The sequence below is a fragment of the Poecilia reticulata genome, linkage group LG1 (genome assembly GCF_000633615.1).
Source record: "Poecilia reticulata strain Guanapo linkage group LG1, Guppy_female_1.0+MT, whole genome shotgun sequence".
Lineage (NCBI taxonomy): Eukaryota > Metazoa > Chordata > Actinopteri > Cyprinodontiformes > Poeciliidae > Poecilia > Poecilia reticulata.
The window spans coordinates 18,588,536-18,600,556 of NC_024331.1; the positions used below are offsets into that span (position 1 = coordinate 18,588,536).

Genomic DNA, 12,021 nt, shown 5'->3' on the forward strand with positions numbered 1-12,021 from the left:
GAAGCAGAAAAAGCTTAGTCTAATAGTGAGAAATGCATGCAATGAGAAAATATGGTTTTAAATATGGTTTTGTGTCTTTCTACACAGCAGATGAAAATTTGTAAATATTTATATTTATAGTTTGAACTGTACACAGAAAATATACAAAAGTAATGTGCATCTGTTCATTTTCTGTATGAAGTGCATGCTGACAAAATGGGCATGCAAATTGGCCAAGAGACGAAATGACCCAGAGCCCTCGCAGTCTAACTAGTATTCCAATCTGCATTTATTTTTGCTAAGATATATACTATAAATACTTAGAAGCTTTGTCTCTTTTTTCCCCAGTCCACAACCATTTTGGAATCAAGATTAAAACAGAGTTATCTAATACATTTTAGACAAAGGAGAGCAGCAAGGTTAGTAAATTTTACGAAGCTAAAATCATGGGATCCATCGTCAGCTGTGGTCCAGTCTAATCAGCTTTCTAGCATTAATTCTCTCCACCATCGTTAATAACAACAGGTCTGTGAGTGTGCTGTGGGCGGAGCTTGTGCAAGAGATTGTACAGTCTGTACACAACAGCAGTGTGTTTGGAGCAGATGTCACAGCAGCTGTGTCACTAAACACAAGAGACGTGTTTTGCTTCTTATAATTTTTAAGCATCTGAAGATCTGAACCAGCTCTCCTTTTCCACCACCTGTGGTGCTCACATACAGGTAGCTTCATGAAATGCCCATGCCAGTGTGTTTAAACAAAACTGTGTGTAGCTCCTCTGTCTGGCTCTGTGTCATCTCATTCATTCATGGAGAAACAACTGTGAAGCAATGAACCTACCTGGCATGCAACCAGTCGAGACTATTTATGTTCTGTACACAACACAAGAAACCTTAAGTGAAACATGACCAAGCACACTGATTTTCTGTCATAAAAACTCGGTTATTAATGCCAAAACTTGGCAGAATGACAATTTATCTCTGATACCTGATGTGCCTTGAAAGCTTTTGCTAACTACAGTACTGCTAACTAACTTAAGACTGTGCTAATTGGTCTGTCTGGAGCTGATAAACCAGAGGCCATGCTGTGGGAACACTACAGCTCTATGCTGCGCAAAGAAATTACTGCTTAAAAATTTCCAGTGTGCAAAATCAAGTGAGATTGCCGGTACTTAACTCAGCTGGCCAATAAAAGTGGCAATAAGAGCAGAGATTAATTGCCTGTGAAATAGAGGTACTTAAACTATTTTATCTCAGTTTACCTTTTTGATTATTGACAAAAACAACTTTTTTTGCACAACTTACTATCAAAAGAAGCCCCTAGGCCACAGTCTGAAGGGTCCTGTGTGGTTTTTATGCAAGTCACTGATTGTCTTTTACAGTTTTTAAAGAGGAATTGGGTCTAAAATTTGAGTGTATAAGATGACAGTAAATGTGAGGTGTGTAACCTTTAAACTAGAAAAACTGAGATGTAGTACAAAGAATGGGCAAAAAGTCATTATTGTGGAAACATTTTTTTCCTGTAAATAAACCAGTGATGAGGTTGGATAGCTTCAAAAACCAACACAATTTTTTGGATTGTTTCCCTTACAAGGGAAACAATCCAAACACCATTGTGTTGGTTTGGATTGGTTTAGTGTTTGGATTGGTTTAGTGTTCAAATAATTTTTCTGCTGTTGCTCTGGATCAATGAAAGCATCAATAAATGTTCCATTTATGATTCCAAACTATTTATTTGTTCAGCAGTGTTAGTTCAATACCAACAACTTTGTGATGAGTTTTAAATAATTTTTATCAAAATCACATTAACACAGAGACAGAATGACATTTAAGTGCCTTCCACTTATCATTTTGATACATTGCAGTTAATAGATACAATTTATACATACATATATGTTACATATAAATGTAACAGTAAGCAATATAAAATTGTAATAGAAACTAATTGATTTTTTCATTTTTTTGCCATTGTGCTTATGATTGAAGTGAGGAATTTGACATCCACAGTATATTGAACATTAGGTGTATTGTTTTAAATATATGCATAAATCAAAAATACAAACATTAATTAATTTGCTGGCATTTTTGTAGGGCATTTTTGTAGCCACGTTTGGCTGGATGATAAGAAAGACTTATTTGGTTTATGAAAAAATTAGTTGACACATTAATGTGTGCGACTTCCTTTATTGCAAGATGCGTAGAACTACTCTTTTTGAGTTTAATATGGATTACTATTCTTCATATATGCTGACTGAAGTGACTGTTTTTCAGTGGGAATCTGAGGAAAACGAGATGGAAGGAAATGTGCCCGTCCAAACAACCACCGAACGACCTGCAGCGCTAATTAGGGGTACACTCACATAGCAGATACAGTTTTGGCAGGGAAAGGACTGCTTTTCATTTATTTGCTCTTAACATATTTACAAGTAATCTTAAATTTGGTGTCAGTGGTCTGATCTAATAGAAGCCTTTGGTCATACATGACATAAGAACATCTCAAAGTCCAAGACCCATTTATTATAGAGTTGAAACCAAATGTTTACATATCCTGTCTGAAAAGACAGAACCTTTTCTCTCTCAGTCTAAATTCAATGAAATGTTCTCCGGTTTCTCTACCTACAAAATGTCTATATGACTGAGATCAGAGCTTTTAATAGCCAAGTTCAATTTGTTATTCCTATATCACTTTCCAATTAGTTTGGCTTTATGCTTTGAGTTGTCGTTTGAAAGCAAAGCTCTTAAACAGTAAACTTAATGTTGCATAACTTAGTACAGAGTGCTATTTTAACCATATTCTGATAAGTTTTCTCTACCATGCCAACTTATATCAAGCAGCGATACCTCAAGCTTTTTTCTAACTCTAAACAATTAATTTCATTTAAAAATAAAAATAAAAACTCTATCTTGCTGTCTAATCCAAATGTTACAGCATGGAAATTATGATTATTTTGTGCAAATACATCACAGTTATCAGTTTATAGATCGCGGCAGTGGTAGTTTGAATACCATTTCATCACACTTTCCAAAACACACAAGGATTTTACTATTCCTAACTTACACAAAAAAGGAAATGTTTAGTCTGATTTAATGTCAGACAGGGAGAAAAAAAAGGTTTTGAAATGCTTGTAAATGTTTAGTTTCAGCTGTACCTCCAGTTTCCTGGGCATTTACTTTCTGCTTAGGCATTTCTGTCCTGTTTTAACGTTGTGATTATTTAATGAACTATTCTCACTATAGCATAAAGCAGATATCTGGTCATCTGCACAACCACATTGCCCTTTAGACGTAATAAGTAGCACTCCAAAGAGGAAGGGTTTATTCCATCTGTGCTAGAGTCCAGATTTGACTCCTCCTTCCTCTCTGCCTCTCCCCCTCCCCCATTCTGTGTAAAAACAAATCTACTTTTCTGCTCTGAAAGTATTGAGTCAACAAATGTCACTACAGCCTGGCAGGGGCTTCTGGGAAGGAGGTGGGGTCTCCTTTTTAAGCCTGAAGCTCAGCAAAAAGCTGATTATTTTCAGAGAAGGGACACCTGTTAGTTGAAAAGGAATTTAATGGTAAAATGAAAGTGTTATCCAACTCTTTTTTGGGTGTTTGAACTACTAAATTAAACCCTTGAGTTCTGTGTGAAATATGACACATCTCTCTATATATATAAAAGTATAGTTAAAGTTCATGCATGCTTGAAGAAGATAGAGATCTCTCTTAAGCCCACGTGGCCAGTGTCAACAGGGGGAGGAAGATCTTTTTCAGAGGTATGAGGCAAACTGTGCTTCCTGTGCACAAGCTGCAGAGTTCGTCTAAATATGAGCCAGCAGTGTTCCAAAATAAGACACAGCCGCCTGAAATAAGTCCAAACCGGCTGTTTTTGATCGTAACTGTGAAGTCGTTCTTTTATACAAAATGGAAAGTCCTTTAACCTCCAACTGAAAAAAAAAGAAAGAAACAAAACCTCAAGATAGGCAATGAGAAAGGGAGGGAAAAAACCCTGAGTCACTTGGCTTCCTGTATGAGAAAAGGAAGGGGTGGAGGCAGCTTCTGCTCTGCCACAGTCAGACGGTTGGACCCATGCATATTGAACAAAAAGTGCACTAGTTGTGGGGGTGGACTCTTGTAATCCAGAAATCCACTCCAGTGCTTCAGGGCAGCCATCAAAGTGTTCACTATTGTGTACGGCTGAGGAAGGAAGAAAAAAAAAAAGAGGGAGCTGAGGGGGGGAAAGAAAACCTGTATCTTTGTGTGAGAAGGACTCAGCAGGAAAGTGTTTTTGTGAATTAATTTTTTTTTCTCTTTTCAGAGGTTGTTGCCACAGAGGGGCTCTTCCCCCAGAGCTACAGCAAGATCTTGTCCGCTTTTATATTTACCATAACTGCCTTACACTCGACTGACACACAAGTGTGCTCCTCCAGCCGGCAAAACAGCGACACCCGGGCTTCTCCTGATGATGAGAGCCAACGTCAGACTGGTTTCCATGAATATTGATGTGGAGCATAGACTGTTTCATAGAACAGAAGGAGGCAAGATGGCTGCCCTTTAGGATTTGTTAAAGAAGCGATCCAGACAATTTGCTGGAATTTCTACAAAGTGGAGGGACATAAACAGAAGGTAAGAACGTGCTCAGTTTGTTACTTCTCTTTTGACCCCGCTGTCTCTGTAACCTTTGGAGTATTTTTCTTTCATTTTGTGGTCAGGTGAGACAGCAGATGTCCCTCACCGTAAAAAAAGCAAGAGCCAACATAATAAGGAGGGGATATTAGATAAAGCTACTTCAACATGGCTGACAATTTTCTTTGTGGTTTTGCCAGCAGAATGTGAAGGCTGCTGTCTTGTTTCCTTGCCGTGCTTATTTTAAGTGGATCATAGACAATGCTGTACAGTTTGTTCAGGAGTTTTTCTTCAGGCACAATTTAAATACCACTGTGCCTCTTCCTTTACATCATAAAACCACGCTCTGGTCCAACTCGTTTAAAATAGATGCATGTTCATCTTTTATCAGTTTTTAGGATAGATCTGCTATTCAATGAGTATGTTTTGAAAAAATATATATATATATTTATGTGTAATTAATGGCTATTACAGACAAACAATATTTTATTATTTAGTCTATCTAAAATCTTTTTGTGTCAAATCTGCTGCTTTGTATGTCCTTTGGGATTGTAAATGGTAGAGTAAAAGTCCAACCTGGACTCGTCCAGCACAGGGGGGGATAGCGCCTGCACAGCAGCAGAGCAGAAATAGCTCCTGGCTTTGTGTGTATCTCTGTGAATCAGCTTTCGTTGCTTTCACCACTGAATGACACACGCACACACACGCACACACACACACACAGACACAAAGGCAAATCCCAAGGAGAGGCAAAAACAGAGGAGAACTGTGGTGGTGGAAGGTAGTAAGAGAAGGTCAGACAGCGCTGAATCAAATGAAACCCAATCTTACATCACCATTAACTGAAGCAGAACACAAATGTTAATTTTGAAGCAGAGGTTTTACTTAAAAAAACTTGTCTCAGGAGAACAATAAGCAGTAACAACACTAGAAATAACATTTTCTGACTGCTCATAAAAGCATACTCTTATGCATTAAAAGCAGGTAAATGTAACAACAGGGCTACAGTTCTCAGGACATTTTCCCCTATGGGCCATTAAAAGAGGAACTGCTTTCATTGTATAAGAATATGTTTGAAATAGGAATCAGCGAACCAATTATCTACATTTTCTGATCAGTTCAAATGTGTGGAAGCATAGCGATGCTAACCCAGAAAGAAGATATTGCCCTATCTCAGCATAATGGAAAAAGTTTGAATAATATTACTATCTTTCTTTTCATCTTAGAGCAATTAATATCTTGTTATTGCACTGCTGAAAGAACATATCTTGAAAACCTTAAAATATATAATATGGTCCACAATTTGCTACATTATGTTATCGTAAGTGTCATTGTTTAAGCTAATTCCCTGAAGAGTGGGACAAGAATGGAAGTTGAAAGAAGTGCTTGGGTACAAAATGAGGGTCTGAATTTCCTGAAGGGACAAACTGTCCCAGAACCAGTTCTTCATGCTGAAAAAATTTAGCCATTTAGCCTTTTGTCATTTTTATAAATCATCTGATTATTTATGGTCAAAGTTAAAACGGACTGCTGTGGCATGTTTCATGTTGGCCATTGGTCAGTTGTTCCCTGTCAGGGAAACATTTCATATCCTCTTTGACAAAGGATGAGTCAAAATAATTTTCTGTCACCTCCTACTTACGGAGGTGACAGAAGGAAAAGCCTATTTCCTTCTTAAAACTTCTTAAAATAATAGTTATTTTAGTTTGATTAGAGATAATAGTCTGTAGCATTTTATGAGTGATAACTGACTGTAATGGAAATAGGGTGTAATGCATATTCCGAAAACATACAATTACAATTAAAATATGCATTCCATTTTACTATGCTTGTGACTATATATCTGTATAAATAATGAATGAAATCTTTTTGTCAATCTAACCATATTTTTTGTTTTGTAAAATAAAGAATCCATGCCAGTCAAACAGTCAACAAATGGAAGAAATCCTCAAAAGGTACAAAATCCTTTTGTACCTTTTAAAGATAATAGAAGATCTATTATGAATCTTCTTCATAATAGATTCTACAATATAAAAAGTAGGCCTGAAGTAACATTTATTTCCAGTTGAAAAATGAAGAATCAAATGCTTATTAATCCTACTCCTATTTCACTCATCCGGGATATACCTCATGAGTAAACAGATAAACTATGTATAACTATGCAATGGTGTCACTAGACTGTACAAGATGGTTTGTTTAAAACTATGGTAATGTTTTAACCATTGTCAGCAAATATCTAATTGGTTGTTAGTTTTTCCTCGAATTCACTAACAGCTTCTTGAAGATTAACATCTAAATGGTACATTTGAATAAAACTGATCTCCTACAGGGTTTGTGTATTGGGCTTGTGTATTCCACTGCTTGCAGTTGTAATACAGCTGCAGTTCAGCCTCAGGTCACAACAATATAAAAACCTGTCTGTAAGGTGGTTGACCTTTATTGTAACCCAACAGTGTGCTGCCAACGGGAGCAGCAAAGTGCTTGACATCTGTATCATAGAAGATCTTTGTGACACACTTGGAGGTGGATGGATACAGAGGGCACTGAAGAAGAAAGAAGGGCATTGAGTTCAAAACAAAGTCAGCTGCTTGTTGTTTCCAAGCTTTTATGAGAACAGTTGATGATGGTTTATTACCACTATCCTCCTAATGTTCCCTCAACCTCATAAATCTTTTTCCCCCTGTGGTTATCAAAGCAAACAATGTATCTTTTACCACAAAAATCATTTTGTGAGCAAGTACCTGTCTCTAATCATTACAAAGATGTAGTGCAACAAATTTCCTTGTGGTGAACTCACCGAATCCACTTAGCAAACACGGTCACTGAGCATGCAGTGTCAACAAATGTGCCTAAGCTTGTTATGTATGGTAGTATTTAACTGTGTTGTGACTGCATAACTTCAGGTGACGGATCTGTGCATGTACATACTTGTATAAATAACAGTACTCCCCTACCCCTTTTACAATATTGGCAATGACGTCCATTAAAAGTGTCCAACAGTGGATGTTATAAGTCACATTGTTGGAATTAAACTGCTCTCAGATATCAGCATGTGTAATTTTCTCGTCTTCGGTGGCACTGAATGAACAGCTTGCAAATGCCAATTATGACCAAAAGAACATTACAACAGGGATTTTTACAAGAGGAATTTTCATTGGTCTCTGCACCCCTGCTTTGACATAAATAGCTGAAAGGGCAGCAGCGTTAATAGGGTTACAGGGGGCTCAGTGGGGGATGGGCCACATAGATCAATCACATGCGCAGAGCTCATCTCATCTATCTGCACCTACAGATAAAGCTGCGCAGTTGGATAGTCTCTTCGTCATGGCAGTAAGCCCCTTTAAGTCACTCCTAGGGCAAAGACAATATCACCTTTGGGGAGAATGTCCAGTTGCCATAGTGCAGTACAACAATTCTGTTTGGCTACAATACCCAAGCTGTTGCCCATGCCCTCACCTTTGACCCTGTTCTGTCCAGCCCAAGTATCATTTTTCCAACCTAGGGGGTGGCTGCAGCAGAAGCGACACAGAAGCATGCTCAGTGTTGTTGGGTTAGACATTTTAGAATGCACTGCTTATAGATGGCAAGACAAAATGGCGAGAACAAAGAGTTGCATTGATTGCTGCAATATTGATTTCTGTTGTCTGCCAATGGAGGGTTTGTTTTCTATGGACTTCAAGAGAATAAAAGGAAAACTCAGTCTAGTGCAAGTGCAAAAGAATCACTCTGACACATTATTTAGACATTTTGCACATAATTTAATATAAACATTGCACAGGATTTAAACTTTCCAAGCTTCTGCTAAGGAAAAGAAAAGGCCATTTCCTTCATAAAACTGACCACCTTATGCATCAGACATGGCTGAAGAGTTCATGTAAAGATTTGCCCTAGTTTTACCAACTTACCTAATCTACTAGAGGTTACTTTAAGATGCCCATCTGTTGTTTTTTTTATTAACTTACTGTAGGTTCTTGAATATTTCATAATATCAGATAAACCTTGTGATCCTGGCCTGCCACAGGCTTGTTAGTCAGTCTTTCAAAAGAGATACAAAAGTGTGGCCGGTAATTGCTACATCACATGCGATTGTAAACGTGCACCACGGTCTTCCTCTTCCATGATGTCCTGCGCCGCTATCTGAGCCAAAGCATAATTATGGGCCAAGCATGATAAGGCCTTGTTTGGGGAGTTCTTGGGCTGCAGGGAGCGTTGCTGACTCTGTGAACATGTATTGATGTCAGGGTTTACCTCAAGGGTGAGACGGCGTGGGCAGCGACTCAAAACCTTCTGCCACGTGAGGATACGCACATGGCTTTTCTGTTTACAAACAGTATCCTTGGCATTCCGCTGAGAGGAAAGCAAGCGAGGTGTTACGTAATCGCCATAAAGCAAATAGCATCCCTTCCTGCTTCTCGCCAAGCCGATCCTCCTACACTTGGACAATCAGCTTCGGTTGTTGCTTTCGCCGGTTTAAGCCGCGAGAAGCTAAGACCCACAGTAAAAGCCCAGTTATGTTATAAGACTGTAAGCAGGTCTTTTCTCACGTTCCTTATTGGTGCTGTCCAAGGCCTAATTAACAGCAGCAGGATAGAAGCTTAACAAGCCATTTCCCATGTTGCTCTAAATTTGAAGGATTGTGTTTTCGTTAAAAGGAACAAGGAATTGTAATACTGACAGATTTTTTTTTCAGATTAGAAACAAAGCTAGTACTAACTTCCCACCAACAAGACCAAAAAACAAACAAAACAAAAATCGCCCCAGTAGTTTTTCTTTCAAGATTCCCTTTGGCACATAAATTCTTAGTTTATATAGAAAACTTGCGTACATAAATTTTTTTGACATTTGAGAATTTTACAAGAAAAAAAAGCTGCATGAGTGACAGAAAAAAACTTAATCTCCTAACACTTCCCTTTTTAACAAGTTTGCTACAAAGTCTAATTAATAATGTAAACTATATTACATTATCCTATATTTTGTAACACTTAATTGTCTGAGATATCTAACCTTATATCAGGGATGGAAAATTAAAACCTGTATCTACCACTCAAATGCTCAAGTCTGAGAAGGCACTGTTTATTTCAGATGCAATTATATGCAAAATTTGCATATAATTGCATCTGCAATTATATGCAGATGCAATTATATGTATATATATATGGCCAGGGTGGCCAGTAAAACATATATATTATTATTATATATTTGTAAAGAAAAGGTGTACTCTAATTAAAATCAACGATAGTTGTTCTTTTGCCACTTCATACCACCATTTCTTTTTTATGCATTGCCATTTTGTCTCTTTTCACTTCCATTTTGTACCCACACATGTAACAATTTGGTTTTCTATTTTGACTAATTGGATTCTGATCCCCATTTTGGCCATCCAATAAAGTTCCTTAAATAAACAATACATTACTGTCCCGTCACATAGTTCAAGTTTTTCCAGTTCCCATTAAAAATTAGAGGTGTGCCTTTAAGTTCATGCTTGAGGAGGTTTGTTGTTTCTATCACCAGGAACATTATGTTCCCTTTTAGTTGAACTGAATTTGCAGCAGTTTAGTAGCAGTTTAGACACAATGCTGCTCCCAACAGATCAGTTGTAGAAACTGAACACTTCTGGACTGTTCAAATGTCAAGTTCACTCCTGTCATTGGTTGGTTGATGAGATTTACCCATTACTTCTTAAATTTACCTGCATTGTTTAACCCTTGTGCGTGCGAGGACTGAGGCAAATGTAGAGGACTGTGGCAAATGATACAAGTTTTACTTGTGTGGGGTTGGTTGGACCCCATTTCTACATACAAGGGTTAAGTACCAGGGGCTAATTTCCACACCTGGTTAAACATTCATTAGACAAAAACTGTTCCTTCATCGTACTAAACCTTGCTAAAATTTGCCAAGAGGAAATGTCAGCTTAATATGGGACATACTCCTTTTCAAAGTCAATGCACAATGCAGTCATGAAAGCCTGGTTCCTACATTTTGTTTTGTTTTTTAATGAATGGTCCTGATTGGTGTACTTTATCTTAAAATGACTCTCCAATATGAATTGTTTTGTTGGTAGACAGTGTAGTTCAGGGCCCCTTTAAACCCCTGCTCTCTACTGTGGGAGTCCAGACAGCTGGTCCAGATTGTCCTTTAAAAGTATAACTTACCAGACGCCTTGCATGACATCACTAACCACCCCTCTGGACTTGGGCTTAATATAAGGTTTCATCAACAGAATGTACAAGTGGGGCAGCTGGTGCCTTTATTTACACTTGCAGGTGGAACCGATCCAGTAGATGCAGTATCAGTTTTCTCAGTATTACATGATTGCCAGTGCCCTTTTATTTTATTTAGTTTTATTTTATTTTATCTTATTATGTTTTATGTAGGGTTGAAATTGTTGTTTTCTGACAGCCCTTACACTTACATCGTGAATCACAATAACACCCGTCACTCAGAGGATTTGTGATTTCTATTCATTGAGAGTCACGTGCCTCTTGCTCAGAGGAGGGAAAGAGGGAGCTTAGCAACAGCAGCTTAGGTCAGGTTGTTTGGAAACCAATGAGAGAAACACTGCAATGTTCTTATTACTTATAAACACTTGATTAAGTACTTTTTTAAAATGGTAATTCCTGTTCATTTTACAACTCCACACTCTCTTTTGGTGCAATTTTAAATGTGAGAGGGTTAGTGCAAAATTTGCTTCATGGGTTTGCAGCACTTTTGGTAGGACCAGAAAGCACATGTGCACACAACCTATTCCTGCTGTTAACCTTTCTGAAGTAATGGTTGGTCCTGGTAAATGCTCAGAAGGTTGCTGCAGCCACTGTGCATTCAGAAAGAAAGTTACTTTGCTCAGTGCACAGCTCATCAAGTCGGTCAGATATATTGACTTTTGCGTAGACAAAGGCAGTTTCAGGAGGAGGGAGAAGGCAGTTTGGAGGGAAAGCACCGTGAGCGACTGGGGTCAGGTCAGTGGGTTTGTACGCTCAGGAGTTCATTTCTTAAGTCTCCATGTGATGCAGTTTGAAAGCACAAAAAAGGTTTAGTCTCTTGTGTGAGACCGGACAGGTTGTGTTTTCAGGTCGTAGTAACTACACAGGACAAAAATCAAAGTCTAGAAGGTTTAAGCTAGAGGTGAGCTAATGTTCAACCAAGAGTTAAACATTTTACATTTTCATGGAACAAAATCGAATGAATAAACACACTGTTCTGCTCAGATTCATTACAGTGAATCCATACGACCAAAATAAACACACGGAAGAAAAATCATAACTCTGTTAAGATAACCACAGAACTACAGTAATATAGTAATAAATATATCGTAGCTGGTGCTGTGTGTGCGTGTGTAATCTGGATTTAAATACCTTGTAACACTGGGCAGAGCAGAGCGGTTTTAGCAGACAAAAGCAGCACATACCACCGTTTACACACAAGCCGTTGTAGTTTTCCTGGA

General features: G+C 38.1%; 1 protein-coding gene across 1 annotated transcript in view; it reads left to right on the forward strand.

The window, feature by feature from the left end:
* Positions 1-4,119: 4,119 nt before the first annotated feature.
* The window catches only part of tet2 (tet methylcytosine dioxygenase 2), a 28,327-nt gene continuing 20,425 nt past the window's right edge, over positions 4,120-12,021 (forward strand). Inside the window, exon 1 of the mRNA XM_008412058.2 lies at positions 4,120-4,580. The gene's annotated coding sequence lies outside the window, so the exon portion shown is untranslated. The remainder of the gene's footprint in view (positions 4,581-12,021) is intronic.